This window comes from Cyprinus carpio, chromosome B22 (genome assembly GCF_018340385.1).
Source record: "Cyprinus carpio isolate SPL01 chromosome B22, ASM1834038v1, whole genome shotgun sequence".
Taxonomy (NCBI): Eukaryota; Metazoa; Chordata; class Actinopteri; order Cypriniformes; family Cyprinidae; genus Cyprinus; species Cyprinus carpio.
The window spans coordinates 18,472,914-18,483,162 of record NC_056618.1 but is presented as its reverse complement, the minus strand read 5'-3'; the positions used below and the strand labels follow the sequence as shown (position 1 = coordinate 18,483,162).

The 10,249-nt window shown below is 34.7% G+C and overlaps 1 protein-coding gene across 4 annotated transcripts in view; it reads left to right on the top strand.

The window, feature by feature from the left end:
- The first annotated feature begins 5,109 nt into the window (after positions 1 to 5,109).
- LOC109046550 (rho guanine nucleotide exchange factor 18-like) overlaps positions 5,110 to 10,249 on the top strand; it is a 43,389-nt gene continuing 38,249 nt past the window's right edge. For all 4 annotated transcript variants that reach the window (XM_042748783.1, XM_042748781.1, XM_042748780.1 and 1 more), the window contains exon 1: positions 5,110 to 5,256. The gene's annotated coding sequence lies outside the window, so the exon portion shown is untranslated. The remainder of the gene's footprint in view (positions 5,257 to 10,249) is intronic.

The following is a 10,249-nucleotide window of genomic DNA, read 5'->3' as shown; positions in this document are numbered from 1 at the left end:
CAAATATTGATATTTTATTTATTTTATGATCCTCATAATTATGTAAATCCCTGCCAACTTTTATTACAATACTCTAAGGCGGGTAAAACTAGTCTTTTAGTTGTTTATTTTTTGTTTAAAGAGAGTAACAGCTGGCGAGGTCACGAACGCAGTTGGTTTATTAGCGCTAATGTCTTTCTGTTGGTTGTTTGGACATAGTCTACCTCAGTATGTTGTTAGAAATGTTTTAGAGCCAAGTGCATCTCTCTTTAGTTGTTTGAATTTCTTTAACAGGCTTGTTTCGGGGCAGCAAAAACCATGTCCGCAATCCCAAATTCGGCCACTAGAGGTTCTCTCTTGCATTTATGATTACAGATCACTTCCCTTGTTCCCCTTTATTTGATTTTGGAGAAAGCTTAGAACCCAAAGATTCATTTTAACGGGTGATATCTTTCTTTCGAGTCATTTGAAATACGCAGAGCAGTTAAGTTGTGAAAAATGAGATAAAACGTAAGTTTATCCAAATTAAAAAGTGTACGAAAAAGAGTATCACTAAGGTACAACCTTCAGTGTACGGAAAAACTGGTTTTTAATTTACGGTACATTGTTTGGCTCTGCTTATCAGAATGAGGTATTATAGAGTTTTATTTGTTTGTCTATTACACAAAGCACTTATTTAAATAATTTTTTTTTTTTTTCGTAAAGCCACTTGTTAATTCGCAAACATTTTAGTATGTATGTTTTTTGAGATTTAAGCTCAATTTAACCTTTGAAGTCAGTTCCTGAGAGACTACTGAATCACAGTTTGTTGCGCAAAAACGCCCAAAAATTTAGCGTTTTTTTTTTTTTTTTTTTTTGCGATTTTTTTTTTATTATTATTTATTTTATTTTTTTTGGCTATGTAGTTACAGTGGGCGTACAACCATTTGTGATTCACTACGTGAAACAGCTTTTCTTCGCTCACTGCAGTATCTTACCGAACAAACTTTCTGATGCCCAGAGTTAAGTAGTTTCACATACAAAAACTTTTTTTGTTTGTTTGTTTTTGTTTTTTGTTTTGTTTGCACCAAATGTGATTGTCAATGTCTTTTTTTGTTCTATGTGTTTTCTACTGTGAAAATTTCTATCAATGCCATAGTTTATAGTAAACACGGACTTCACCTGCCTCTCCTTACACATGCGTTCATAAATACTCTTGCGGACAATCCTATGTGCCATAGAAATGTTTTATTTTCCTCAGGGAGATGTGAGCGTTGGGTTTTGTTTATCGGAGGAGCGTCAATTTTATCCACTGCTAGCATAATCGTACGAGAAAAACGAATGGAAAACTGCAAAAACGATGCCTTTGGATGCCAGTCGTGCATCTCGAAAGCATTTAGTATCTTTTGTTGCCTCTCCAATGTGTTTCGGGGAATAAATTGAGTGCCCCCTGGTGGATCCATAGTGCCTTGCACAAACCTAAGTATCCTCCAAGCCAAACCTGGCCAACAAACTCCCTGGACTGGATTGTTTTTCACCCAACATCCTCAAAATACTGGAGCCTATTGTACAGATTTCTCGACAGGTTAGCACATCTTTGGCTCAATGCTTGGCTCGGTTTTACTGTATTGGTATATGTGAATGATATTCTTTTATTTTTATTTTTAATTAAGCTGAACTTGTCTCTTCTTGGATATGCTAAGGTTTGCTTTGTGGCTTTATAAACCGCCTAACGTCGTACGATTGATTCACTGTTACCCAAAACAACAACTTTGGCAGCTCTAAATTGAGAGAATATAATTTTGATGAATGACCTTAAATAACCTAGTAACAAAAACCCTAATGCGGTTTTCTGCACCAAGCTAGAAAAGCAGAACAGGTCGAGCGCAAGGCATTGTATGTATTTTATTGTTTTAAAAAGGAAAAAGTATTACACTTAGAGATATTAATTTCTATTTTTTTAGTCAAAATAGGGAGGGCAAATTCAATTACTTTTTTGACTGTAAACTTTTACTATTCATGTACATTACGGAATTAACATTATCAATGTATATAGATTTCTTTTCGATAAAATTGTGATGTCTTTTGTTCATGGCATTACACTGTGATTCAGAGATTGAAATGACATCGATTTTACTCTACAAACTGATCGGATGACGAACCGTTCAGAGGTTTGGCCTACAATGATGTTCTTTGTATGACATTGCATTGTTGTTTGATTTTATTTTTATTCTTTTTTTTTTTTCATGTATAACTACTTGTTTGCCATCTAAGAAATGATTGCATATCATTTGTCAGCATTTTGTATTTGTAAATTGTTACCCTTTTCTTTGTACAATACAGACAATTCCTCTGCGTTCATGAAGGTGACCGTTTGAATAAACAATTGTTTTTCAATGTGAAAAACTGGAAAAGACCACTGCAGACTTTATTATAAGCTACAATCACGCAAAAATAAAGGTATAGTTGACATCTGAAATGATTGAGAACTTACACATAATAGGGTAGGTTTTTTTTTGTATTGTTGTTTTTGGAAGAGGATGTTTTTTTATTATTTTTAGTTGTGGTTTTTTGTTTTGAATTTTTGATTTTTTTCTGTTGTTTCTAAGTTTGGTAAATTTTTCTCACATTTCTGAGATTCTCAGATATAAACTCACAATTCTGAGAAAAACAAATCGGAATTATATTATATATACTCGCAATTGTGAGGGGAAAAAAAAGTCTGAATTGTGAGAAGTCAATTTTCGTGATGTAAACTTGCAATTTTGTGAAAAAATTCCAAAATGTGTGGAAAAAAACATTTTGTAGGATTATAAACTCACTATTGTGAAAAAAAATTCAGAATTGTGAGATAAGAAGTCAGAACTATGAAATACAAAGTCGACAAATTATGAGATTGTGATGTGTAAACTTAGAATTCAGAGAGAAAAGTAAAATTTGCAAGTTAAAAACTTGGAATTGCTAGAAAAAAAGTCAGAATTCTGAGTTTATATCTCGTAGTTCTGATTTTTTTTTTTCCTTAGAATTGTGAATTTATATCTTGCAATGTGAGTTTGTTTTTTAAGCAGAAACGAGCTTCCATAGGTTACAGAGAACAACTTTGATTAAAAAGCATCATGTCAGCCCCAGATACAGCATCAATTTAATTTTCTTTTGTTTTATTGAATGTGTTCAATGTTTATTTCTTATGTAAATCCAACATCTTTTTGGGGTTTTATATGTGATGGACGTTTCAGGTTGTCTGGCCTGTTTCAACATCAAATAATCAGCACCCTTTTGTATTTTTTTCAACTGTTGTCCTGTACAATTTTCTGTTTAGTTGAACGTTTGATAATTTGGTTTGTTTCGTTTATCCCTGCTGTTTCGTTTTGTTTGTTTTCTGTTTTGCTTTTCCTCTGTGCACATAGACGATCACCACGACTGTTGTTCTGTCCCATCATTCACCTTTACTGTAGAAAATGTTATTTAATCACCAACACACACCTTCCCATCAAAACTTTCCCCTCGCTGGTTGAATTTGTGCCATATACGTTGCATATGAAAACCACCGTCACTTATTTAAGCAAACCAACAAATCCATCAGACCAGGATCAAACTGTGCCATGATTAACTAGTACGAATAGACAGTTTTAGTTTTTCAAGAAAAGCCAAGCAGTGACATGTACAGCAAATGTTGGAATGGAATGAAAATGAATCTTGCTGTGTGTAAATTATTCAACAATTAACTGTTTATATGAAATTTATGAATTAAAAATTATTGGGGGAAAAATGACTTGCAGTTGTGTCTGTTCCCAAGATAATAAATGGTTTTATTTGTACATTTAAGAGAGAAAAAGGCAACGGTCCTTAAATGCAAAAGAACAACCAAAATCAAAAACTGACATTAAAATTTAAATGAAAACACATAAGGGTGAGTGAATGATTTAAAATGTATTTATTTAAAGTTTTTAGTTGTTATTTAAAAACATTTTAAACTTGTTAATGTTTTATTTTTCTTTTATTAGGAATTTTTATTTTCTTACACCACATTGAGATATATATATATTTTATTCAATTTTAGACAAAATGTAGACAATGTGAATATCTCAAACAAAATGCACCTCTTAAAACGTAAATATATAGTGTTAAAAACTTTTGGAAAGTTCTGACATGCCTTTTATGAATATATTTTCTTTCTTACAGTATACTCTATACTTGCATCTTAAACTATGAAAGTCTGTTGTAAAAAAAAAAAAATATGACAAATTAAGATTGTTTCTAATTTTTGGCTTCATTTTACAACATCTTTTCCCCAAAAAATACCTATTTCCAATCAAACTGTAATTTTGTTGAATTAACACAGAAAACTGAAAAGATTATTTAATTGTGTGCATTTTGGATACAAAGGCTATAAAATCAGCATTAGAAAGACAAATGAATTGGCCATTTTTTCCTGCAATCATTAAATGTCATTTCCATCATCATTTCCATACCAGAAAATATGATCTGAAATGTGGTTAAAAAATAACACTGGTGGAAATATTGATGATTTTCAGAAAAATTACAGAATTTTCCTGTTTATGTATTTATCAGTAACACTTTTGTTAAAGAAAGATCAACATATTTGCTCCAGTATTTATTAATCATTGTATGCTAATAAAAAAAAAATGCAGTTCAAGTGAGGTCATGTCTATTAACTTTTGATTTTAATGATGTGTTAGTAAATGTTAAGAGTAACAGTATTATACTAACATACATGTCTTTTAAAGCCATAAAAAGAAACTCAAGTCTGTAGAGACTCAATTTCTCTACATTGGGTCGTCATAAGAGCAATAGTACAGTTAGCAGGAAATGGCACGTTTTATCTCTAGTAGTCAGTAAAGTGTGAACAGCAGCTAGTTTAAGCAAAACAAGCTCTTCGAAGGGTTCGTTGACCACGTTAACCACCAGCGTTTCTGCTCATCTCCTCCAAACCTCTGCACAAGTGCACTCAGTATGGAAACTATGCAGCCATCACAACAGATGCACAAAAAGGCTGGGTTTTTCTACAGTTTGAATTAAAACTTCCACCTTCGACACGTTTTGATCATACCACTTCTGAAAGAAGGGCCTCTGTGTGTGTGTGTTCATATAAAGGCCATGTGTCTGCACTGAGTGTCAGTCTGAAGAGGAAGTTGTAGCAGTGTTGTGTGTTTTAGGCTGTGGTTAACGCAGCACTCTGCTCTTTTCAGACGCTTCAGCTGCCAGAAAGTGGTGTGTTAGATTCAGAGGAGGACGTTTTTGCTAGTTGTGGATTGCTGTTTGTACTTCTAGATTGGGGTGAGTACTTAAAACAGTTTGTTTTAGTTAATACACAATAAAAATGCTAACTTTGTATGATTTGAATTGAATCTGTGCCATTGTTCTGGTAAGGCATTATCTTCTCCAGCTCCAGATAAGCTATCATGCAACCTTTAATGTGTTTAATCTTGAGTTTTGAATGAAGGTTGGATGTTTTGGGCTATAAGAACCCGACTTGAGCTCGACTAGATGGATTTCACTGGTGCTTTCAGCCATTATTGCTTCACTCGCTGGTATCATTTAAGGAACTGCCTAAGCAGAAATGCAGTTGCAGTTGCACTGTGGTGCAACTCAATGACTAAGTGTAGAAAATCATACTTGGTGTTGGTTGTGTATTCTTTTTCTTGAACAAACCTGTTGTTTTTCAAGAGCAACCGTTATGATGCTTGTTTGTGCTCTTCACAGATGGTGTTTTCCACTTTCACTATTATACACCAGATCACGCACACCGTTATACATTTCATTGTAGTTCATTTTGCGAAACATACCATGGTTTTACTGTGTTTTTTGGGGCATGTGATGGTATTATACCATGTACCATAGTTAATGCTACTTCCAAGAATACCATGATAGTTTTGACAGAAAACTATGGTGGTTGCATGAATATGTCAGTTACACAATAACATGGTTTATACAGTATATTAGCCCCAAACGTAATTGGGTGTTTGAGCAACATATTTAAAATCAACAGTTTTACATTTTATTGCCATAATCTGAGATATTTCATATAAGTAACACATTTTATTTAAATGTGACATGGTTACATGTTGCATGTACTTGCTATAGTACACTCTAAAAAAAATGCTGGGTTAAAGGGTTACTCCACCCCAAAATGAAAATGTTGTCATTAATCACTTACCCCCATGTCGTTCCAAACCCGTAAAAGCTTCATTTGTCTTTGGAACACAATTTAAGATACTTTGGATGAAAACCGGGAGGCTTGTGACTGTCCCATAGACTTCCAAATAAAATACAATGTCAAGGTCCAGGAAAGTATGAAAGACATCATCAGAATAGTCCATCTGCCATCAGTGATTCAACCGTAACGTTATGAAGTGACAAGAATACTTTTTGTACACGAAGAAAACAAAAATAACAACTTTATTCAACAGTTTTTCTCCTCTGTGTCTTTCTGCACCACCATAGCGGCATTTTGAAGAATATCTGCTGAATGCAAACTGCGAAAGCTATTCTGTGTCAGCCGCCATACAAGGATATGTTTTCTAAGTGTATTTACGCTTTGATTTGAACGAAAACAGCGCATCTGTGCAGCGCGGCTGACACAGAAGAGCGTAAGCTGCCTGCATTCAGCTAATATTCTCCAAAATGGCGATCTGTAGCATCTACACCTTAAAACAAAGCGTAACCAAAAAATTATATAGCGCCATTATTAGGGATTGATAGGAGGTGAAAAGTATCTCTATATGGCAGGTTACTGAAGGGAGGAATCTAAAAAAACAAGTGGCCTTGATAATGTTAGCAACAAAAAAAAGGTTGTTTGAGGGGCAGAGCAGGATGAACATTTCGATAAAAGGTTATTAAATAGGAGGAGTCTAAAAATAAGTAGCTTTGATGATATCAGCAGAAAAGGAAAGTCGTTTGAGAGGCGGAGCAAGTTGTGTTCTGATAAAAGATTACTGAAGGGGAGGAGTCTAAATATAAGTGGCCTTGATGTCAACAGAAAAAAGTAGTTTAAGGGGCGGAGCATGTTGTTACGTTTTGATAAAAGGTTATTGAAGAGGAGGAGTCTAAAAATAAGTAGCTTTGATGATGTCAGCGAAAAAGAAAGTCGTTTAAGGATTAGAGCAAATTATTTTTTGATTAAAAGGTTATTGAAGGGGAGGAGTCTAAAACTAAGTGGCCTTGATGATGTCAGCAGAAAAGTCGTTTAAGGTTTGAGGTCATTAAAGGGGAGAAGTCTAAAAGTTGTTGATGTTTTGAAAAAAAGTAGTTTAAGGGGCGGAGCATGTTGTTATTTTTTGATTAAAAGGTTATTGAAGAAGAGGAGTCTTGGAACAAGTGGAACATTTTGAAAAAAAGTTATTGAAGATGAGGAGTTTAAAAAGTAGAGGCCTTGATGATGTCATCAGAAAAGGAAAGTCGTTTGAGGGGCAGAGCAAGTTGTTACATTTTGATAAAAGGTTATTGAAAGGGAGGAGTCTAAAAATAAGTGGTCTGATAATGTCAGCAGAAAAAGAAAGTAGGTTGTGGGGTGGAGCAAGCTGTTGTTTTGATGAAAGTTTCCAAATAAAGTGAAGCGTCCAAATTTCAGAAGGGACAATACGGTGATATTTACCAACTAATTCCGTCACTCTGCCATTTTTTGAAGTGGTAGTATTAAACACAATTCCCTCCCATTCAGATCCAGTGGTGCTTCCTTTCTCTCTTTTATTACTCCCTCTCTCTCTCTCTCTCTCTCTCTTTCTCACTGTGAGCCCCCACCGCTGTGCCTCTTGACTTTGAATCATATGTTAGATAATCCCCAGCGGTTCCCATCTCTGATCCGGCTGTGGGACTCTAGTTTCCTGATATCTTTTTCACTAACTCCTCTGGGAGAAATTCACACTGTCCACATGGCAGATCCACCTCTCCACAACTCCTGGCCCTCGTTCTCATGGATGAAACGATGGTCCTTCAAAAGAGGTAGAGGGCATGATTGCATCTTTCTGGAACGCTAGCATCTTTCCTTTTTTTCTGTTCTACCCTATTATATAATATATAATTATAATAAAATATATAATTAATAAATAAATAATGTGCAGTACCATAATATTTTTTTACTTTTTTCTTATTTTATATATAAATGTACTCATACATATCTTATATATTTTTGTAAGTAGAACATTTCCGCTCTGAAAGTATACCTAGTGTTTTATTTTGGCTTTCTGAATTGGCCATGTGTTTTATAGAATTGTGCAGAGTGGAGATTATTTCCCTACCTTTCTGTCTTAAAAATATAAATAGCTGAGGAGATGATTTTTGTTTGCTTGTGGTTGAGAGTGTCACTGATGTTATGGTACATGCAGTGCGGTTCTCTTAAGACCACCGGTGCTCTCAAGAGGTCTCATTGCTAACACCAGAATGAGGCTTTTGCATGAGGCTCTCATGACCAGACTGTATCTGTTAGCACATACAAAACCCACATTTTCATACGTTAAAATGTTCTGGCCCTCTGTTTCATCATGAAACTGTGGTCCTTCAGAAAGAGGTAGAGGGCCTGATTCGTACATCTTTCTGGAGACGCTAGCATCTTTCCTTTTTTTTCTGTTCCCAAACCCTCGTATTTATAATTAATAAAGAAATCATTTCTAGTACCCATAATATTTTTTTACTTTTTTCTTATTTTAAATAAAAATGTACTCATACAATATCTTATATATTTTTTGTAAGTAGAACATTTCCGCTCTGAAAGTATACCTAGTGTTTTATTTTGGCTTTCTGAATTGGCCATGTGTTTTATAGAATTGTGCAGAGTGGAGATTATTTCCCTACCTTTTCTGTCTTAAAATATAAATAGCTGAGAAGATGTTTTGTTTGCTTGTGGTTGAGAGTGTCACTGATGTTATGGTACATGCAGTTGCGGTTCTTTAAGACCACCGGTGCTCAAGAGGTCTCATTGCTAACAGAATGAGCTTTTGCATGAAGCTCTCATGACCAGACTGTATCTGTTAGCACATACAAAACCACATTTTCATACTTAAATGTTCTATGTGATTACGTCATTACTGTATTTTGAGATAAAAGACAGAATAACTGGAAACCACCAGACTCCAAAACAGGAATTTTTGATATGTATTTAAATACTGAACCCATGCGGTTAGCGTGTTACAGTATACTCTTGAGATATGGTAATCAAACAAGTGATGCAATTTTGATTCTGATGTGCAATTTCCTGATCCTATGTCATTTCCTCTCGTTGCTGCACTATTCTTTAAAGAAAAAACAAGTTTAAAAAAAAAATGCTCTTTTAGTATTTAGCCAATAGCGCATTTGCTCTCAAACATTTCCAGATTCTGTTCCCCATCTTTCTCTCATTAATTTAGTTGTATGTCTATTATAAATAACAGTTATATGTTATAGATACTGTAGATAGAGAGATAAGCAGAAGTCACAATTAGTGTACTTGAGTTGTTTTTAAAATCATCTGTTAATGATGCTCCAAATATTGCATGCATTTTCAGGGATTACCTCCTCTGATGGAGCTCTGAATTGCTTTATAGCTTTGGGGTTGTTCCTGTAAATCTCCTGGAAAAGCTCAAGACTCACATAACATAATTCTGCAAATTGCAATTGGCAAACCTTTAACTTCCTCCTTGGATTCAGCTACTCGAGTGCATGGCACAGTTTAGGCTATTTCAAGCCTGTTTCCTTTTACTTAGACCAAAATAAAACTTTTCATCTTAAAAGTGTGTGCTCTGACCTTTTCTGTGGTAGACCTACAGTAACCCTTGTAAAAGCTCAGAGGTCCCTTTGTTTAATCATTTATGTTGGAGCATATGGTAAGACGCAGCCGCCATAAAAGGATATCTTGGTTCTCTTATAGTTTACATATTACGTGTCTAATTTGGATACAAACAACCTGCACTGCTCTCAGACTCTGTCATTCTTCTAGGGCCAAGATGATTTACGCCAGAAATTACTGTACAGGTGGATTGCACTTTGGTGTCTGGGTTTTGTCATAGTCTATATCATTATTGTCATCACCTAGTCACTCAGTTACTCTGAGTTTTGGAAAGGTCACTTAAGCAATGCCCCAATAGTGATGGGCCTTAATTTAACTCCAAAAGACGGTTCTTGAGAATTTATGGCAAATTTTGAAAATCTCAAAAGATGGAGAACATTGAGTCTGCATTTATAAAAATACAGGTTCTGCAATGGTTCTTATGTGGTTCTACAGTTGGTAATATGGCTCTTTTGGAGATGAAACAAGTTTATTTTCAGGTTCATATGTTCTTCAGGTCAGTGAATTGCT